The sequence below is a fragment of the Papaver somniferum genome, unplaced genomic scaffold (genome assembly GCF_003573695.1).
Source record: "Papaver somniferum cultivar HN1 unplaced genomic scaffold, ASM357369v1 unplaced-scaffold_135, whole genome shotgun sequence".
Lineage (NCBI taxonomy): Eukaryota > Viridiplantae > Streptophyta > Magnoliopsida > Ranunculales > Papaveraceae > Papaver > Papaver somniferum.
In genome coordinates, this window is record NW_020622713.1 from 8541835 (window position 1) to 8560910 (window position 19076).

The 19076-nt window shown below is 34.3% G+C and overlaps 1 long non-coding RNA gene across 7 annotated transcripts; it reads left to right on the top strand.

The window, feature by feature from the left end:
* Positions 1 to 8463: 8463 nt before the first annotated feature.
* Positions 8464 to 14033, top strand: LOC113333955. 7 transcript variants are annotated; one of them, XR_003352465.1, is made up of 10 exons: positions 8464 to 9190; positions 9271 to 9332; positions 10149 to 10251; positions 10379 to 10433; positions 10533 to 10773; positions 11111 to 11170; positions 11389 to 11586; positions 11701 to 11848; positions 12191 to 12234; positions 13769 to 14033. It is a non-coding gene; the product is annotated as an uncharacterized LOC113333955 (long non-coding RNA). The 7 variants fall into 7 exon arrangements; XR_003352464.1 differs by having other exon boundaries at positions 11389 to 11575; XR_003352461.1 differs by having other exon boundaries at positions 11111 to 11245; positions 11389 to 11848.
* Positions 14034 to 19076: the final 5043 nt, after the last annotated feature.

Sequence of the window (19076 nt, forward strand, 5' to 3'; positions counted from 1 at the left end):
TAAGTAAAGTAAACATTACAGACTGAAAATGACCATATTACCCTTACTGCAAATAAGTGCAATAAATATCATGGAAACTGTGAAAATTACCAAACTACCCTTATCAAAAATAAGTAAAGTAAATATTACAGACTGAAAATGACCATATTACCCTTACTGCAAATAAGTGCAATAAATATCATGGAGACTGTGAAAATTACCAAACTACCCTTATCAAAAATAAGTAAAGTAAATATTACAGACTATGAAAATGACCACTTTACCCTTATTGGAAACATATGCGATAAATATTATATAGACTGTGAAAATGACCAGACTACCCTTATTAGAAATAAGTAAAGTAAATATTACAGACTGTGAAAATGACCATATTACCCTTACTGGAAATTAGTGCAATAAATATTATTGACTACCCTCATTAAAAATAAGTAAAGTTAATATTTTAGACTGTGAAAATGACCATATTACCCTTACCATAAATTAATACAATAAACATCATGGAGACTATAAAATGACCAAACTGCCCTTATCAAAAATAAGTCAAGTAAATATTATAGTCTTTGAAAAGGACCATTTTACCCGTACTGGAAATAAGGTTAATAAATGTTATGGAGACTGTGAAAATGACCAAACTACCCTTATCGGAAATAAGTAAAGTAAATATTACAAACTATGAAAATGACCATATTACCCTTAATGGAAATTAGTGCAATAAATATTATGGAGACTGTGAAAATGACCAGACTATCCTTATCGGAAATAAGTAAAGTAAATATTACAAACTGTGAAAATGACCATATTACCCTTAATGGAAATTAGTGCAATAATGTGAAAATGACCAGGCTACCCTTATTAAAAATAAGTAAAGTTAATATTTCAGACAGTGAAAATGACCATATTACCCTTACTAGAAATTATTGCAACAAATATCATGGAGACTATAAAAATGACTGAACTGCCCTTATCAAAAATAAGTAAAGTAAATATTATAGTCCGTGAAAATAACCATTTTACCTTAGTGGAAATAAGTGCAATAAATGTTATGGAGACAGTGAAAATGACCAGACAACCCTTATCGGAAATAAGTAAAGTAAATATTACAAACTATGAAAATGACCATATTACCCTTAATGGAAATTAGTGCACTAAATATTATGGAGACTGTGAAAATGACTAGACTATCCTTATCGTAAATAAGTAAAGTAAATATTGCATATTGTGAAAATGACCATATTACCCTTATTGGAAATAAGTGCAGTAAATACTATGGAGACTATGAAAATGACCATTTTACCCTTACGAACGTAAGAGTAAAATGGTCATTTATCTGTAAGGGTAATACGGTCATCTTTACAGTCTATAGTATTTACTTAACTTATTTCCGATAAGGGTAGTCTGGGCATTTTCTTTGTCACCATGATATTTATTGAACTTATTTCCAGTAAGGGTAGTTTGGTCATTTTGAAAGTCTCCATAACATTTATTGCACTTATTTTCCCTAAGGGTAAAATGGTAATTTTAGCAGACTGTAATATTTACTTTACTCATATCTGACAAGGGTGGTCTGGTCATTTTCACAGTCTCCATAATATTTATTGCACTTATTTCCATTAAGGGTAGTATGGTCATTTTCACAGTCTGTAATATTTACTTTACTTATTTTTGATAAGTGTAGTCTGGTCATTTTTACAGTCTCCATAATATTTATTTCACTAATTTCTAGTAAGGGTAGTATGGTCATTTTTACCGTCTGTGTGATATTTATTGCACTTATTTACAATAAGGGTAATTTGGTCATTTTCACTGTCTCTGTGATATTTATTGATTTATTTCTAGTAAGGGGTAATATGGTCATTTTCAAAATCTATAATATTTACTTTACTTATTTCCGATAAGGGTACTATGGTCATTTTAGCTGTCTCCATGATTTAATTGCACTAATCCTAGTAAGGGTAATATGGTCATTTTCACTGTCTGTGTGATATTTATTGCACTTATTTCTAGTAAGGGTAATATGGTCATTTTCACAATCTCTAATATTTATTTCACTTATTTCCGATAAGGGTAGCATGGTCATTTTCACTATCTACATGATATTTATTGCACTAATTTCTAGTAAGGGTAATATGGTCATTTTCATTGTTTGTACTATTTACTTTACTTATTTCCTATAAGGGTAATATGGTCATTTTCTTAATCTGTAATATTTACTTTAGTTAATTCCGATAAGGGTGGTCTGGTCATTTTCACTCTAGTAGTATTTGAATCTGTGTTGATCAATTCGGATATATTTCGTCTTCAGTTCATCCGAACGAGAAACTCAAGTCTAAGTCATTTTCTTTGTCACCATGTATTTATTGCACTAATTTCTAGTAAGGGTAATTTGGTCATTTTCACTGTTAGTGATTTTTATATTACTTATTTCCGATAAGTGTAGTCTGGTCATTTTCACGGCTCCATAACATTTATTGCACTTATTTCCCCTAAGGGTAAAATGGTCATTTTCATAGACTGTAATATTTACTTTACTCATATCTGAAAAGGGTAGTATGGTCATTTTCAAAGTCTCCATAATATTTATTGCACTTATTTCCATTAAGGGTAGTATGGTCATTTTCACTTTCTGTCATATTCACTTTACGTATTTCCGATAAGGATAGTCTTGTCATTTTGACAGTCTCCATGATATTTATTGCGCTTATTTCCAGTAAGGGTAAAATAGCCATTTTCACCGTCTCTGTGATATTTATTGACTTATTTCTAGTAAGGGTAATATGGTAATTTTCATAATCTGTAATATTTACTTTACTTATTTCCGATAAGGGTAGTATGGTCATTTTAACTGTCTCCATGATATTTATTGCACTAATTCCTAGTAATGGCAATATGGTCATTTTCATTGTCTGTGTGATATTTATGGCACTTATTTCTAGTAAGGGTAATATGGTCATTTTCGCAATCTGTAATATTTATTTCACTTAGTTCTGATAAGGGTAGTAGGGTCATTTTCACTATCCCCATGATATTTATTGCACTAATTCCTAGTAAGGGTAATATGGTCATTTTCACCGTCTGTGTGATATTTATTGCACTTATTTCTAGTAAGGGTAATATGGTCATTTTCACAATCTCTAATATTTATTTCACTTATTTTCGATAAGGGTAGTATGGTCATTTTCACTATCTCCATGATATTTATTGCACTAACGAATCTGATATATTTCGTCTTCAGTTTATCCGAACGAGAAACTCATGTCTAACTCTAGCAATCTTTGAACCTGTTATATTCGAATCTGATATATTTCGTCTTCAGTTCATCTGAACGATAAACTTAGGTCTAACTCTAGCAATCTTTGAACCTGTAATGCTCGAATCAGATATATTTCGTCTTCAGTTCATCAGAACGAGAAACTCATGTCTAACTCTAGTAATCTGATATATTTCGTCTTCAGTGCATCCGAACGAAAACTCAGATCTAACTCTAGCAATCTTTGAACCTGTGATGTTCAAATATGATATATTTCGTCTTCAATTCATCCGAATGAGAAACTCAGGTCTAACTCTAGCAATCTTTGAACCTATGATGTTTGAATCTGATATATTTCGTCTTTAGTTCATCCGAACGAGAAACTCAGGTCTAACTCTAGTAATTTATGAACTTGAATTCAAATATGATATATTTCATCTTCAGTTCATCTGAATGGGAGACTCAGGTCTAACTCTAGTCATCGTTGAACCTGTGATGTTCAAATCTGATATATTGCATCTCCAGTTCATCCAAACCAGAAACTTAGGTCTAACTCTAGTCATCTTTGAAAATGTGATTCTCAAAACTGATAAATTTCGTCCACAGTTCATCCTAACGGGAAACTTAAGTCCAACTCTAGTCATCTTTGAACCTGTGATGTTCAAATCTGATATATTTCGTCCCCAGTTCATCCAAACTGAAACTTAGGTCTAACTCTAGTAATCTTTGAACCCGTGATGCTCAAAACTGATATATTTCGTCTCTAATTCATCCTAAAGGGGAATTTAGGTCTAACTCTAGTAATCTTTGAACCTGTGATTCTCAAAACTGATATATTTCGTCCCCAGTTCATCAAAACCAGAAACTTAGGTCACTCTAGTCATCTTTGAACCTGTGATGCTCAAAACTGATATATTTCGTCTCCAGTTCATCCTAACGGGAAACTTAGGTCTAACTCTAGTCATCTTTGAACCTGTGATGCTCAAAACTGATATATTTCGTCTCCAGTTCTTCCGAATGGGAAACTTAGGTCTAACTCTAGTAATCTTTGAACCTGTGATGCTCAAATCTGATATATTTTGTCCCCAGTTCATCCAAACCAGAAACTTAGGTCTACCTCTAGTCATCTTTGAACCTGTAATGCTCAAAACTGATATATTTCGTCTCCAGTTCATCCTAACGGGAAACTTAGGTCTAAATCTAGTAATCTTTGAACCTGTGATGCTCAAAACTTATATATTTCATCTTTAGTTCATCCAAACCATAAACTTAGGTCTAACTCTAGTCATATTTGAACCTGTGATGCTCAAAACTGATATATTTCGTCTTCAGTTCATCCCAACGAGAAACTTAAGTCTAACTCTCTAGTCATGTTTGAATACGAAGTATAACGCTTATCTTTTGAATACGAAGTATAACACTTATATTTTGAACTTAAGGCAGTATAACGTCTATATTTCGTCTCCAGTTCATCCTAACCAGAAACTCGGGTCTAACTCTAGTAATCCTCGAACCTGTCATCTTCAAATTTGATATATTTCCTCTCCAGTTCATCCGAATGAGAAACTCGGGTCTAACTATAGCAATCTTTGAACACGGGATGTTCAAATCCGATATATTTCGTCTTTAGTTCATCCGAATCAGAAACTCGGGACTAATTATAGTAATGTTTGAACCCGAGATGTTTGAATCTGATACATTTCGTCTTCATTCCATCCGAATCAGATAATCGGGTCTAACTCTAGTAATCTTTGAACCTGAGATGTTCAACTATAATATATTTCATCCTCAGTTCATACGAATTAGAAACTTAGGTCTAACTCTGGTAATCGTTGAACCTGTGATGTTCAACTCTGATATATTTCGTCTTCTGTTCATCCGAATGAGAAACTCAGGTCTAACTCTAGTAATCTTTGAACCTGTGAGGTTCAAATCTGATATATTTTGTCTCCAGTTCATCGAAACGAGGAAATCAGGTTTACCTCTGGTAATCTTCAAACCTGGGATGTTCCAATTTGTAGGCCTGTCAACGGCACTTAACGTAACAAATAATGGCTCTGCCGCTACCTTTGCCGTTTAAATTAGAGGTTAACCGTTATCCGTTAAATGCCGACGAAATTGTAAAATCCAAAACCATTGCCGTTACGTCGGACTTATCGGCTAACGGTTAATTTTCCGGTATTAACCGGTATGTCACAGGACAACACAAAAGCAGGTTTAAAACAGAAACCAATTACATAGAATAGTTCTAAATCCAAGCAAACAAGTTCTAAATCCATGACACACAGAAAAAAAACATACAGATGTTCATGTTCTAAACCAAATTACATGTTCAGAAAAAAACCAAGTTTTTGCAAAAGAAAAGACAAAGGGATGCCAACTGCATCTGCAACTGCAAATGCATTCCTCCATCTCCAAATTCTCCACTGCCAATGCCAACTGCATTCCTCCTTAGTCCTCAACTTCTGCATTTTGAAAGGAAAATGAAAAGTGTTAGACAGTGATGTCAGTGAAGCAACTTAAGTTGGCAAAGTGGCAATGTCAGTGCAATAAGCCAATAAAAGTGGCAATGTCAGTGCAATAAGCCAATAAAAGTGGCAATGTCAGTGCAGTCACAACTATCAGTAAAAGCTAGTAAAATATTAAGATATAAGGAAACTTACCAGTAACACAACTATTGCTCTCACTGAGAGTGAGATCTGGCAGCCAATCACCCAAACAAAGCAAAGCTTCAACAAGATCTGGAGCTAATGAACTCCTGTGAGATGTGAGAACTCTGCCACCAATACTAAACATGGATTCTGATGCTACACTTGTCACTGGAACAGCCAATACATCTCTTGCAATCCTTGAGAGAATTGGGTACTTAGCAGAATGATTCTTCCACCAACTTAAGATATCAAACCTCATTTCTTCAGCAGCTGTGCCTTTAGGAAGAACTGGTTCTGCTAAGTATGTCTCCAATTCTGACTTCTCAACCTCAAACATATTGTTTTCCATAATGAAATCATCATAACCAAATCCGTATGATGTTGTTGTACTTGTACCTGCACAGCTCTCAAATGCAGTTGAATGCATTGCAGTATCAAAATAATCTGGAGCTGTAGTGTTTGTTTCATAAGCACAGAAAAGAGCATTGAGTGCAAGCTCAAATGTGTTATAGTGACTTTTATAGTGATCCACACCATATACTCTCTTCATAACAAACTCCACCCATTTAGCTTTGTACCTAGGATCTAAAACAACCCCAATGCCCATCAAAGTGTTACTTTCTTTCCAGTAGCTATCAAATTTCATCCTCATATTATTGGCCATGTCTCTGATGTACTCATGCTGACTTGATTCCCATATCTTAATGCATATACTAACTTCTTGCACCCCATTATAATATAAATTTGCTGTGGGATACTTAATCTCAGCAAATTTGGTTGAAATGACATCAAACAATTCCAAACATTCACATATGTGTACTCCTTGTTCCCACTCCTTAGAGGTTGGTAGTATCTTGAAGTCATTATCTAAATCAGCTAGCCTAACAAAAGCTTGTCTCAGAAAGATTGCATCCTTTAGCATCTTATAGGTGGAGTTCCACCTGATATCCACATCTAAACCCATAGACCTTGAAGAAGGAAGCTTAACTTGAGCAATAGAAAATTCAAATCTCTCTTTTCTAGCCTGACTTGCTTTGACATATTTTACACACTCTCTAACTGCATCTATAAATGGAGCAGCCACTCTCATTCCACACCCTACAATCAAGTGTAATACATGATTACTACACCTCATTTGGAACATATCCCCATTAAGAACTAAACAGTCTTTGCTATCAAGCCATTTCTTCAGATGGTCCATCATAACATTGTTGGAGCTAGCATTGTCAGCAGCAACAACAAAAAGCTTAGTATCTATGTTCCAAGCTAGACATACTGATTTCACTACAGATGCTAGAACTTCTCCAGAATGTGGTGATGGCACTAAAGTATATGCAAGTGTTTTCTTAATCAGTTTCCAATCATCATCTTTGTAATGTATTGTCACACAACAATAACCATCCTTTGTACGCTTACATGACCACATATCTGTTGTTGTTTCTTAGATGTAATTGTCTCAAATTGGTCTTGTAATTCTTTTTTGAACTCAGTTCTTAGTTTCATGATATCTTCCCTAATTGTATTCTTAGTGTAAAGTTTAACAGCAGGATTTAAAGACTTCACAAACTCAACAAAATATGGATGCTCAACTATAGTGATTGGATAACCATGTTTAGCAATCATTTTGGAAACTAGTATCCTAGTAGCATCAGCATCATACTTCCAATTAGCAAGCTTAGTTTGTGCATCACCTGTTCTGACTGTAGTAATCTTTGTTTGTCCTTTCTTGTTTGCAGGCTTTTTTGGCAAGTTTTGGCATGGTAATGCAATTTGCTGGTTCTTTGGCTACTGGGTGAAGTCATTCTCTTATTACAATGTTTGCATTTAGCTACAAGTATCCCAATCTCCTTACCTTTTACCATCTTCTTTTCAGTTAACCTTTCAAAATCATCCCAAACATCAGACCTTACTGCACGCAGTTTCTTCTTTGCTTCAGCTATAATTGGATCTTCATCTACTTTTATTTCTTCTACTGCTTCTTCTGTTGCAACAGCAGCAGGTGTTGATTGAATTCCTGATTGTTGAACTTGAGATGCAGAAGGTAATTCAGATGCAACTGAAAGTGATTGAGAGGGATAACTTCTTTTTGATGAACCAACGCAATTGGATGCTCCTCTTTCTCTTTGGGTCATGATTAATTTCACGAATTGAAAACCCTAATTTCAATTTTCTTCTCTCGTTTGTGAGTTGAAGAACAGAAGAAGATGAAAATGATGTTCATTCGAGTATAGTAACCTAGGTATAGATGAATGTTACACGTGCTAGGCACACGTTAGCGGTTAACAGAACTAAGGCTAACGGAAATAGGTCTTTCGTTGCCGTCACCGTCGGATAAAATTAACCGCTACATTATCGGTAACGAATAACGGATATAATGGAACTAAACGTAACGGCAACCGGGTAATCGGATTCGGCTAACGGTTAACGGATTTCCATTGACAGGCCTACCAATTTGTGAGGTTCAAATCTACTGCAAAGTAACATTAGTTTTCTATATATTCTTAGATGAGAGAGAAAATAAAATAAAATAAAACCTAAATTTCTTTTCCTTCTCCGCCTCTCCCTCTCCCCACCATATCTTCTTCTCGTGCGAATGAAACCCTAAACAGACTCACCCTTCTTCTCTATAGACTGAAACACTAACACACTAAATCGAAGTAGAGTTATTACTCTCGATCTGCTTCTCTTCAAATCTCTTTATAATTTCATGAAATTATTATTGTTTTATAATTTCTTGAATTTTTGAAGATGAAAACCCATCAAAATCTCTTTAGAAAATTGGAAACCCTAACTTCATAATCAAATCTTGAGTTTTCAGAATCAACAACAAATCAACAAAACCCAATAATACCTAGGAGTTATGTTTTCCATCTCCTACATATTCAGATAAGTGAATGGATCTAATAACTTAGATTTATGTTTCAGTTTCTTTTTTAAATCGATTATGAGTTGTTTTTTGAGATAGTAATTATAATTTTCTTTTTTGTTTAATTTCATCAGGTCTTTTGAAAAGAACGGGAAGAGGAGAAACCCTAAATTCATCAGCAAGAACTGATGAATTCCTTGCTTCTAGTTTCAAATAAGAAATGGGTTAAATCGGTTTTACTTAGTGAAGCTACTCGTTATCTCTTTGTACAACACCCTTATCTTTCCTCTGAAACCCTAACCTTGTACGAAAAACCCTGATATTTGTAAATCCTTTGTTTCTCAATAACTCGGTGGTTTATTACTCGTCTTCAAACCCTAATTCTTATTACACATGGAAGACGTAGGAATTCAATTACTCATTCAGGTATACTGAAAATTAAAATTAGTTTGATTTTACAAATAAATTATATTATTCAGCAGGGTCTAATTTCTCAACTTTTACAGATTTTTCTGGGTGTTTTGTGTGGTTTTGAGGCTCGATCCGTGTGTTTTAGGGTTTGATTTTGGTAAGTATTTGATTTTTTCATGTTTTGATGATTTGATGTATGGTATATGAAGCTAGCTTCTTGTTTTGTTCTATTGATTTGTGTAATATTGTAAAGACGTGAATTATTTTCCAGGTTAAAGTGAGAAAAAAAGTAATTTTTTTGGGTGGGTTTTTCATATGGAGCAAGATTTGTAGTTTAACTTTTTAGTTCTTAGGATGTTATTGTCAGCAGTAGCTTCCGTTGAAGCTAACCATCTATTGTGTTACCTGAGCATGGTTTTGTTCTGTTTTTGGGGTTGAAGTTAATGTTTGTATGTGTGGGTTATGCTGAGTTGATAATTGTGAATGAAGGAGGGTCTACAATTTGGAGGCTAAATTGATTCAATAAGTTGATGTTTCATTTGTACAGTTGTTCTTAATGCATGATCGAATACTGCAACCTTTCTTTGCTTGCTTCCTAATATGCTTTTATGTTGTGTGTTATATGCATATACATGGGTTGCTTTAAAGAGGGTTTTGAGACACATCTGTGGACTAAGATATCAATGAAGTTCATATGGTGTATGGTTGTTTTGATATATGTAGAACCATGGTGCTATTGTTTCCTTTTCATGTGGTTGCGCAATAATTAGTTTCAAGTAGAGGAATCAGTTTGTGCCTTTTACTCGTCCCATGAAGAAGAATTACCTTGTCAGCTTGAATTGTTTATTGATCAATGTTTTTTCCCCCTTAAGATTTCATGAATGTAAAGATTTTACTGGTTTGCTTTCCCAAGTGTCGTAGATATTTTTTTAATGAATTAATATTTTCCTCAATTAATTTTTGCATGTTGTAGGTCCTTTTGCCGGAGACATGTTTATCTGGCAAGCAACAATAATGGGTCCCCCAGACAGTCCATACGCAGGAGGAATCCAGATTATCCATTTAAGCCACCAAAGGTAACTTTTCTGGATAGCCCTGTTTGATATTGATTTATTTCCCTGTAGAAAGGGACTTTTCTTGAAGGCATCTATGATTTGGGTGAAAAAGTGCGTCCTTTTTTAGATCTCTGGGTATCTGTGACAGGTGGTGTTCACTTCTAGTTGTCCTTGCTGGAGTCTTATTACGTTCTTGTCAATTGGTTAGAGTTTACACTCATCGTACTTGTTTTTGTAATATTTATTGCACTTTCATGTCATTGATGTTACAATTTGGTGTTTAATTTTTTGGGCTGTTGCAGGGGAGCCATCTAAATGACATTGATTAGACTGTGAAGTGCTGAGAAATTGGGGTTGCAAAACATCCAAGCTTGTATTAAAATAGTGCAGTCATTTATGTTAGTATCTCTCCTTCAGCTCACATCAAGCTTGGATATGATCATGTTCCCGTACCTCCAATGTAAACGAAGTTAACTCACTTGTCCAACCATTTCAAATATGAGATATTAAGAAGTTATTTATTTCCCACTTTTGAATGTAAAGGTAAGATTTGGACCTTAAACCTTGATTGCTGAAGCTCTATTAGTATATTTAAATTAATTTCTTTATCATATTAGTCTTAATCTATGTAACTCATGTTACTAGTAGAGAAAAGCATTGAATATATGTACAAGTTCTCATTCATGTAAGCTTTCAACTGTGACATTGGTTCTTGAGTTGAAGCTTTTTCTTTCAAGTCTTATTCTGAGTCAAGACTTTAAGATTATTTGTTTATTGATTTCAACTCCGTAGTTCGACATTTTTCCTGTTATTTCATTCTATAAAATCAATTTTCTTCGTGTTATCTGACTGCAGCCAACTTTTTCTTGAGAATTTGCAGTTGTATTGATCAAGTAGGGCACTCTTGCAGTGGCAGTGATGTTCTAAGTGTTTTTAATAGGTATATCAGAGGAGTAGAGCTTAACATGAATCTGCAGTTAGCCTTGCTTCTGATCTATAGTTTTGTTTTACTGAAGTAATTTTCCATTCTGCATCCTTTATTTTTTGAGGTATTGGAACATGGTTGAGGGCTAGATACATTGTTCATTGGAGACAATAAATAGTGGTTTTAAAGATTGCAAATTTTCTCTGAATATTTGTTGTTTATTTATTGGATAGTGAGCGGTGGTTGTTGGTGGGGGTGGCCGAGTGGTCATGCTGGTGTGTGTTATTTGGCGATGAGGGAGTGGTACGGTGCTGCTGGTGATGATAGACGGCTTGCATTTGGAATGTTTAGAGTCCTAGCCTAGGGTAATTTGGAGTCTTGGTTCTGGTTGAATCTCAAATTTCTCAGGGAAGGAAAAAGGTATTGAAAATGTAAGCTTTTCTTTTAGGAACTTAATTGTTTACAAATGGTGAATACCAATTAGACTGATTGCATGATTGTGTTAATGGATTAACATGAATTGTTGTGTGTTTCGATGCTTTGAGGGTCTTGGTGTGACCTGGAAGTATGGGTTTGGAATTTGTGGAAAAGAAGAAGGTATAAAAGAGCTTGGACTACAGCAAAAATGTTATCTCATAACCACCAGCCCCATGCTGGAAAGTTGATCGATAAAATGCCTTAAAGAGAAAATGGGTAAACATATTTTACTCTTGTCTTAGCAAAATTTGCTTCTTTTATTATTATGTTGATTAGTTTTACGGAGCGAAGAGTTTCCTTTCATTTGAAAGTTAATCTAATATGATTTGATTTATGCTTAGTGAAATTTTAGTCATTGAGGGTTAAGTCCATTGATTATGTGAAAAATATTATTTCTTTAATGTTTTGGTCAAATTCTCGTGATGATGGGTTTTCTCTGATAACTTGATGATAGGAAATCTTAGGATTCTTTGTTGTTCATTTTGTTGTCTCTTGCGAACTAACCGTAAGTAAATTGCTCCATAGACTGGAAATGACAATTTTATGTTTCTTATACAGTAGCTTGGATTTAGTTGCTGGCTATGTTGGGCTTCAACATAAACGTATGTGGATGAGTACTTTCAAATCCTTCCATTTTCTTAAGCGACTTTCCTTTATTTATTTGATGATTGTGCTTTGTATTTAAATTTTTTGGATTAAATGGAATGACCTTGCAGCTAGGTCTTCTGATATTTCATTTCCACTTGAATCCATAAGAGAATGCCTTAGTGGACTGTTAGAATTAATTGTATCACGAAAGGTTTCATTTTGTTTGGTATAGAAAGGATATCATGGTGATAAATAAGTATGATATCTAATAGCTTGCTAAATGTAACGGTGGTCTAACTAAGTAGATGTATTTTAGCATGACATGTGGGTTAAGTGTTTTGTTTCACCTCTAAATTATTGGATTTAATTAACTTAGTTCTGAAATGTTATCTGGCCTGAACTTTGAGCTATATACTTAAATTATTAGGGTCATTCAACTACTATGTACTTGTGCTGAATCATGTGGTTGCATTTCATTTTTAGATAACAATTTTTGGTTTCTCATTCCCTCGATCATGCATGTACTGACCACCATGGATGGTGATAATTGAAGTAATAAATATAGGTTGAGACTTGTTCTAACAAGTCCATGCGACTATACGCTCAAGGATTTAGTCTGTTTAATGGATGAAAGTGCGAAACTTGTTGCTAATATGTTACTTGCCAAATACCATCCACTAATTTTTAATATTGGAACTGCTCACTCAATTTTTGATATAGACGATTATGTGTCTATATCTTCCAAGGCTTTGGTCGATGCTCAGCTATGTGGAGCCTACACTTTAATTGACATTTCTATTTGGCATATGAAGTGCTGCTTTCATTTGTGCCACCATACTTGTAATTGTTATTTGAATGAACTCTCTGGACTAGTTAATTTCTATATGAGTTTGTAAATCTAAGATTTGCATTAATAGCTAGGTAGTGGTGATCTTTGCCTAATTCGTACTTATGGTTCAGGAAAGCGAAAAAAGTATATAGATTTTTATATATTACTCTGGATCTTATATATATTTCATTTCCATAGCTTATAGATCTCGTTAATTTGATTTAGACCGTGAACGTCTTAATATAGATTTTTACTATCCGTTTAGAGTTCTACTTGGGCACTTTTATATTTTCATAAGTGGAATGGGTAGCGGAGATGTCGTTAAGTGCTTCTATTGTCGTTAAGTGCTTCTATTAAGTTTATGACTACCGGACTTAAGTAAATTAGTCTTTTTGGATTTATGTCGTAAGCAAGTATATATCTCTATACCATATCCGCGCGGTCATTTTTTAAGTGTACAAGACGTGATGAACTGTAAGTGTTAATATGGAGTCTGTTCACCTACACTTTAGGAAGTGGTAGTTGTGGGAAGTGGAATGCCACTTAGCTATGATTTGCTTTATATAGCTAAGCTGTAATTTGGAGTTTATGATGAAGAGAGATCGACAATAATGTAGTTCTTTATATTTCTTTGTTCTATTTCTCCGTCTACTTCTTTCTCAACCCATGAAACTCCAACACTCGTGTCATTAACATGTTCAATTTTTACTATTGGACAGGTCATGCGTATTTGATGCCAATGCTGGAATTACTTGAAATGATAACTTTGTCTGTGCTCGCCTTATATGGTATGATGACAAATCATATTGATTCATTTGTATATATTTATTCTCTTGCAACTTCTTGTCTCATTTTGTTCCGTGATTTTATTTATTGAGAAGTTAAGCTTGTTTTAATTTGGTCGTACCAGCTTATGAGTGTTGGATTTGAATTGTGCTTGGTTAAATTTCATAATGAATAGAACAATTTTTTGGTTTTGGTTAATATAATAATGAATAGATATTGTGTTTCCGCAGTGTATGTATGAGTGTTAAAATGTGGATAGTTTGCGGTTTGAGAAATTGCAGGCTTGTATTTCATGTTTCATGGTATTGCAGGCCTGTGTTTCTGGATAAATTGTGTTGCAGGCCTGTAAACTGGAAGTCCCGGCCCGTGATAATAGACCTGGATTATCGATTTTTTTAATTGTAATTTAAACAATTGTCACAGAAATAATTGTAACAAAAAGTGTAAGTTAAAAAGAACACGTGTCATCATCTCAGAGTAGAAATAAGAGGACGACAGGTGTCATCAAAAGATTTGTTTGGAGCAATAGGTAACACTTATAGTTGTTACTATAACCGTCACAAAACGAGACACGTGTCCTCTTCTGAATCGTTGCAAACTTCAATCACATCTGTAACTGTTGGAATTATTGTGACTAATCAGACACGTGTCACCACCCTAAAATTTTGTCATTCGTTAGAGTTATTTGCTATAACGGATGCTTAGCGTGACTTTAATTAATAAGCGTCACAGAAAAAACCGTTGCAAAAGATTACAACTATTATTTATAACACCGTTTCTCCAACGGCATAAATGTGTGACAAATATTTTTAGTAACAGAAATTACCTGTGACAAAAACCTGGATATGGTGTAGTGATGGCCACAATCATCTCTTTCATCGTAATACCTATCCAGATGATATGAGAGGCCAATGTACCGCAATCATCTCGCAATTAGATTTTATGAGCAACAAAGTGCTGGACCGGCAACGCTGCAACTCATTGCGGCTGCCTACTTACCATTCCCTACTCTAAAGGGATCAAGCACACACCGTAGTTCATCCTCGAAGGGACAGCAACTTAAGCCAAACTCTTTGCAAGGACGTGTCCAAGCAATAATGGTAATGGCCTAGTCTGTATAGGTCGTTCCGTCAAAATGCACAAAGGTTACGTATTATCGAGTCCGCGACATCGCATAGTGATGCCAAAGAATCAAATTCCCTATTTTCAAGGCTACACAGCTATAAATGAGGCTTACACATCATTTGTACTCTTTCGGCTAAGCTATGAAGCTTACTTGGTGCATAGTCCGCATATGCACCTTCAACGAACTAGCCCTCCCTATATATGTTTGCTTGCAATTTCTATAACTTTGGAAATGGGAGAGGATTGACATGCTCGCTTCACTATTCATGGCCGTTGCCATGTACTTATGAGTGACTGGAAATGATTGTCGAGTTCTGTTCTGTATTGCATAATGATTGGGCAACACTCACTCTATTGTATTGCATTATGATTGTGCAACACTGGTTCTGGATATAGCACAATGATTGCGCGATATTCTCTCTGGCGTATTACACAATGATTGTGCAATATTATCTCGTCCAGCCCTCTTTGGCCTAACGCACAATGATTGTGCGACGTTGGCTCTAGGCCAATGTTCCTCTTAACGCCATATAATATTGATATGAAGCCTCATCTCATGCCATGGCGCATCTTTGTGCATGCTTTATGCTAAAAAAACGGGGTGTTACAACTTTTGATACCAATCCACCTTTAATGCCTATTTTATTTCCTTTTAGATCATTTAGATCAAGGCTTGAAAATCTTTTTTCAATAGATAAAGCTAGCAAACCACACAAATCTGGAACACTTACACTCAGTTAGTTGAGAACTTTGGATTGCAAACCACCTATAAAGAACAATCTTAAACCAATCAACAAGGAATAGTTTTAGGTATCTATCTTCAGGAATCATAAAGTCTTAGATGAAGAGAAATTTGTGATTTCTATATATCTCGTTTCGTTCCTGATTGGAAATTGACGAAAACCTCGACAATCAATAAGAACAAGATCAGGATACACGAACTATTATGGTAAAGATAGTCGGACCTGGCTTCACGAATCCTTAAGTGAAGTCTTTAAGTCTTAAACCTAATTATATTTGAAGAAACCTAGGTTAATATAGGACGACTCTAGTAAACAACTAGGACATATAAATGTCAAGGATTAGATTTTCCAGTTGTTTGGGTCTCTTTATTTATAAACTTTCAAGACTAGAGTTTGCTTTGAATTCAAGCTAAGATAACTTGAGAATCAAGCAAACACTTTCTCTATTTTGATGAAACTCTTGTTAGGATTTCATGTAATCATGTGAAAATTTTGTCTTGAAATTACACAGAAGAATATACATTATGATCCAGGGATCTGGAAATGTATATAATGATATGGCAAGTATGCCATATGATATGAACGTATAAGCATAATTGTGTTCACTTAAACTTAAGATTTAAATCATGAATCAGAAACACAAAGTATTCCAGTGATCAAAGAAGTCTTAAAGGTGTTTATGAGATTCGTAGCAACGCCGCACATATTTGTGAAAATAGTTTATGAGCATCTGCTTAATTCTTACTGGCATGGTATGTGTAGGAGCACACATACCTATGAACCAGTTCGTGAATTCAGGAAGCTAGGGTACGTGTACCAGGCCCTCCAGTATGCGTACCTACACCCTGTACGAATTTCATAACCTTAGGGTATGCGTACTGGTTATGCACACCTACCTACATTATAGAACTAGGATATCTAATGTACGCGTAGTGGGTATGCATACCTACTCTATGTCCATATTTCAGTAGTTTTGAAAATCCTCTTTTCATGTTTTGAAACGTTCCCAATAGCCATAGATATGAAATATCATTGTTTGGGAAATTTCCAAATGATCAACTTGAAATAAAAATAGTCCTTGAACAATAAAGTTTTCTTAAATAAGATTGTTAAGGATCTACGGACATTCATTGCTTGAATCATATTTCGAGATGTTTAACAAGAAAAGCTTGACACGAAAGTTTTCTTTGCAATATTAAATCTACTATAAGTCATATGACATAGTTTCATATAGATAAAAGGGTAATGCCTTGGTTAAATTAATAGGATGGTCCATTCTTCACATAACTTTTTGTCAATGATGTCTTCGTTCGATCTTCAGTCTTCAAGGGTTATTTGTTGATGTTTGGTTCTCAACTACGATACTAGACCAAGCAAAGCTCTAACACAGTTGAAGTCTTCAAGGGTTATTTTAATGACTTGACTTTAGCAGACTAGGAATCGAGATGTAGTTTTTGTGCTGCTAATATTGACAACAACCATGACCAAGCAATACTCTAACACAGTTGAAGTCAGAATTTTTTCTCACTTATAGTTTGAACCAAATAAAATATGTTTCAGATGCACCAAATTTGAATTTAAAGAAATTTTCGATTCACAAAATCTGAATACCAAAATCAGAATTAGTAGCATGAAAATGACATAATATTCGCGTTTTAATTAATATATTTATTTTAATGAAAATGCCTGCATTATGATAGATATTAACCGTTGTTGTATTTAATACCCAATAACTGCGGTACTAAGTGCCTCCTTTATGACAACATCATCTGTTATTGTAAATAACATATGATAACCGTGGTACTAAATAACAAATTTTATTCGCGACTTAAAGTCATGTTTTTTATTCATCATACTTAATGACATTTTTTCGTCATTTAGAAAAAGCCACACTGGATACATAACCTTTCGAATAACGTATGAAATCTGCAATAAACTATAAATCCAGATATAGTTTTGATCAACTAACTTTGACAACAAACTTGGTATACCAAAACCTGTGAGTTTGTCCGAGCGACGCTCTAATAATAAGGTACTGATTCCTTATTCAGTATGTCATTTCGAGGACCTTTAATCTCTGGAGAGAATTATATAATCGTAAATTCTGTAAAAACAGAACAATACTTAAAGTATGGTAAACGTAGATGATTTATGTGGTTGTTTTTTGGATCATCATCATCATCACAAAGTTATCGAAAATTTAAAGAGTGTAAGATATCTTGTTTTTCATCCATAAATGACTCATCATGTCTACTAACGACTCTCCATAAGACTTCTACACTAGGTGTCTTATGAATAAAAATACATGACCCAAACACATCACTCAAAGTTTAAAGTTGAGAAACAACTTTACTCATACCAAATAATTTTATCATTAAAATTTCCAAAAAACATTGTCTTACATATATGAAAAATCTTGTAACTATAATTCATACTCAATTGCTACTATTTATACTAGGATTAGCATCGAGAATCTTAGTTGGAGCATTAATGTTGAGAATGTAAGTTGGCAATATCTAAAATTAATTACATATTTGGTGTCCGTGCGTAGGTATTTTAAAACGCATGAAGGAATAATAAATAAACTCATAATGATTGTTTTCAACAGGTGGATTATCTGTGATTTGGAAAAGCTCAGCTTATAAAAATTATTTATACTCTAGCTCTGCTTACACAAACACTATGAGAACTCCAAACAGGATTTTTAATGCAAAACGAAAATCTCTTCTTAGATCAGTGGTTACAAGATGCAACACAATTTCCCTTTTGCCAATCTGGTTTATGTTGTAAAACAATTGATCAATAAACGTATTAGCCATATCAAAAATAAGTTCGGGTTTTTTTTTCCTCAACTGACTCGTCTAGATCGTTTGAATCCAACTCATTACACTTGGCTAAAAAAATAGTAGAGTCATCGAAAGAAAAACATAATAATAGATCCTGGATTATCTGAATCCGACTCACTACACTCGGCTCAATAAATGCATGAGCCGAGTTAGACCTTGAGTCATATACCATAAAAATAAAAAAAAATAAACGATCTGACATTTTAATTCTGCTCGAATAAGATACCGAATCAGACTCGGATTGTGAGCCATATCCATGAGTAAACGTACTGTCGGAGTTTTCAATGAGCTAAATTTCCAATGGGTTACCTTGTGTTTACATTTTCCATTGTATCTCCAACATTGAGACCTCCGCTAATATGCTTCAAAAAGAGAAAGGATTTCGACTAATTATATACTCCCTCTGTCCCAAATTAGATGAGCTAGTTGGTGAGCTATCTTCCTAATTAAGGGTGTATTTCCAAAACTACCCTTTTAATTGATTATTGTTACTATAATAAATATGAAAAATTTGATAGCCATGTTTA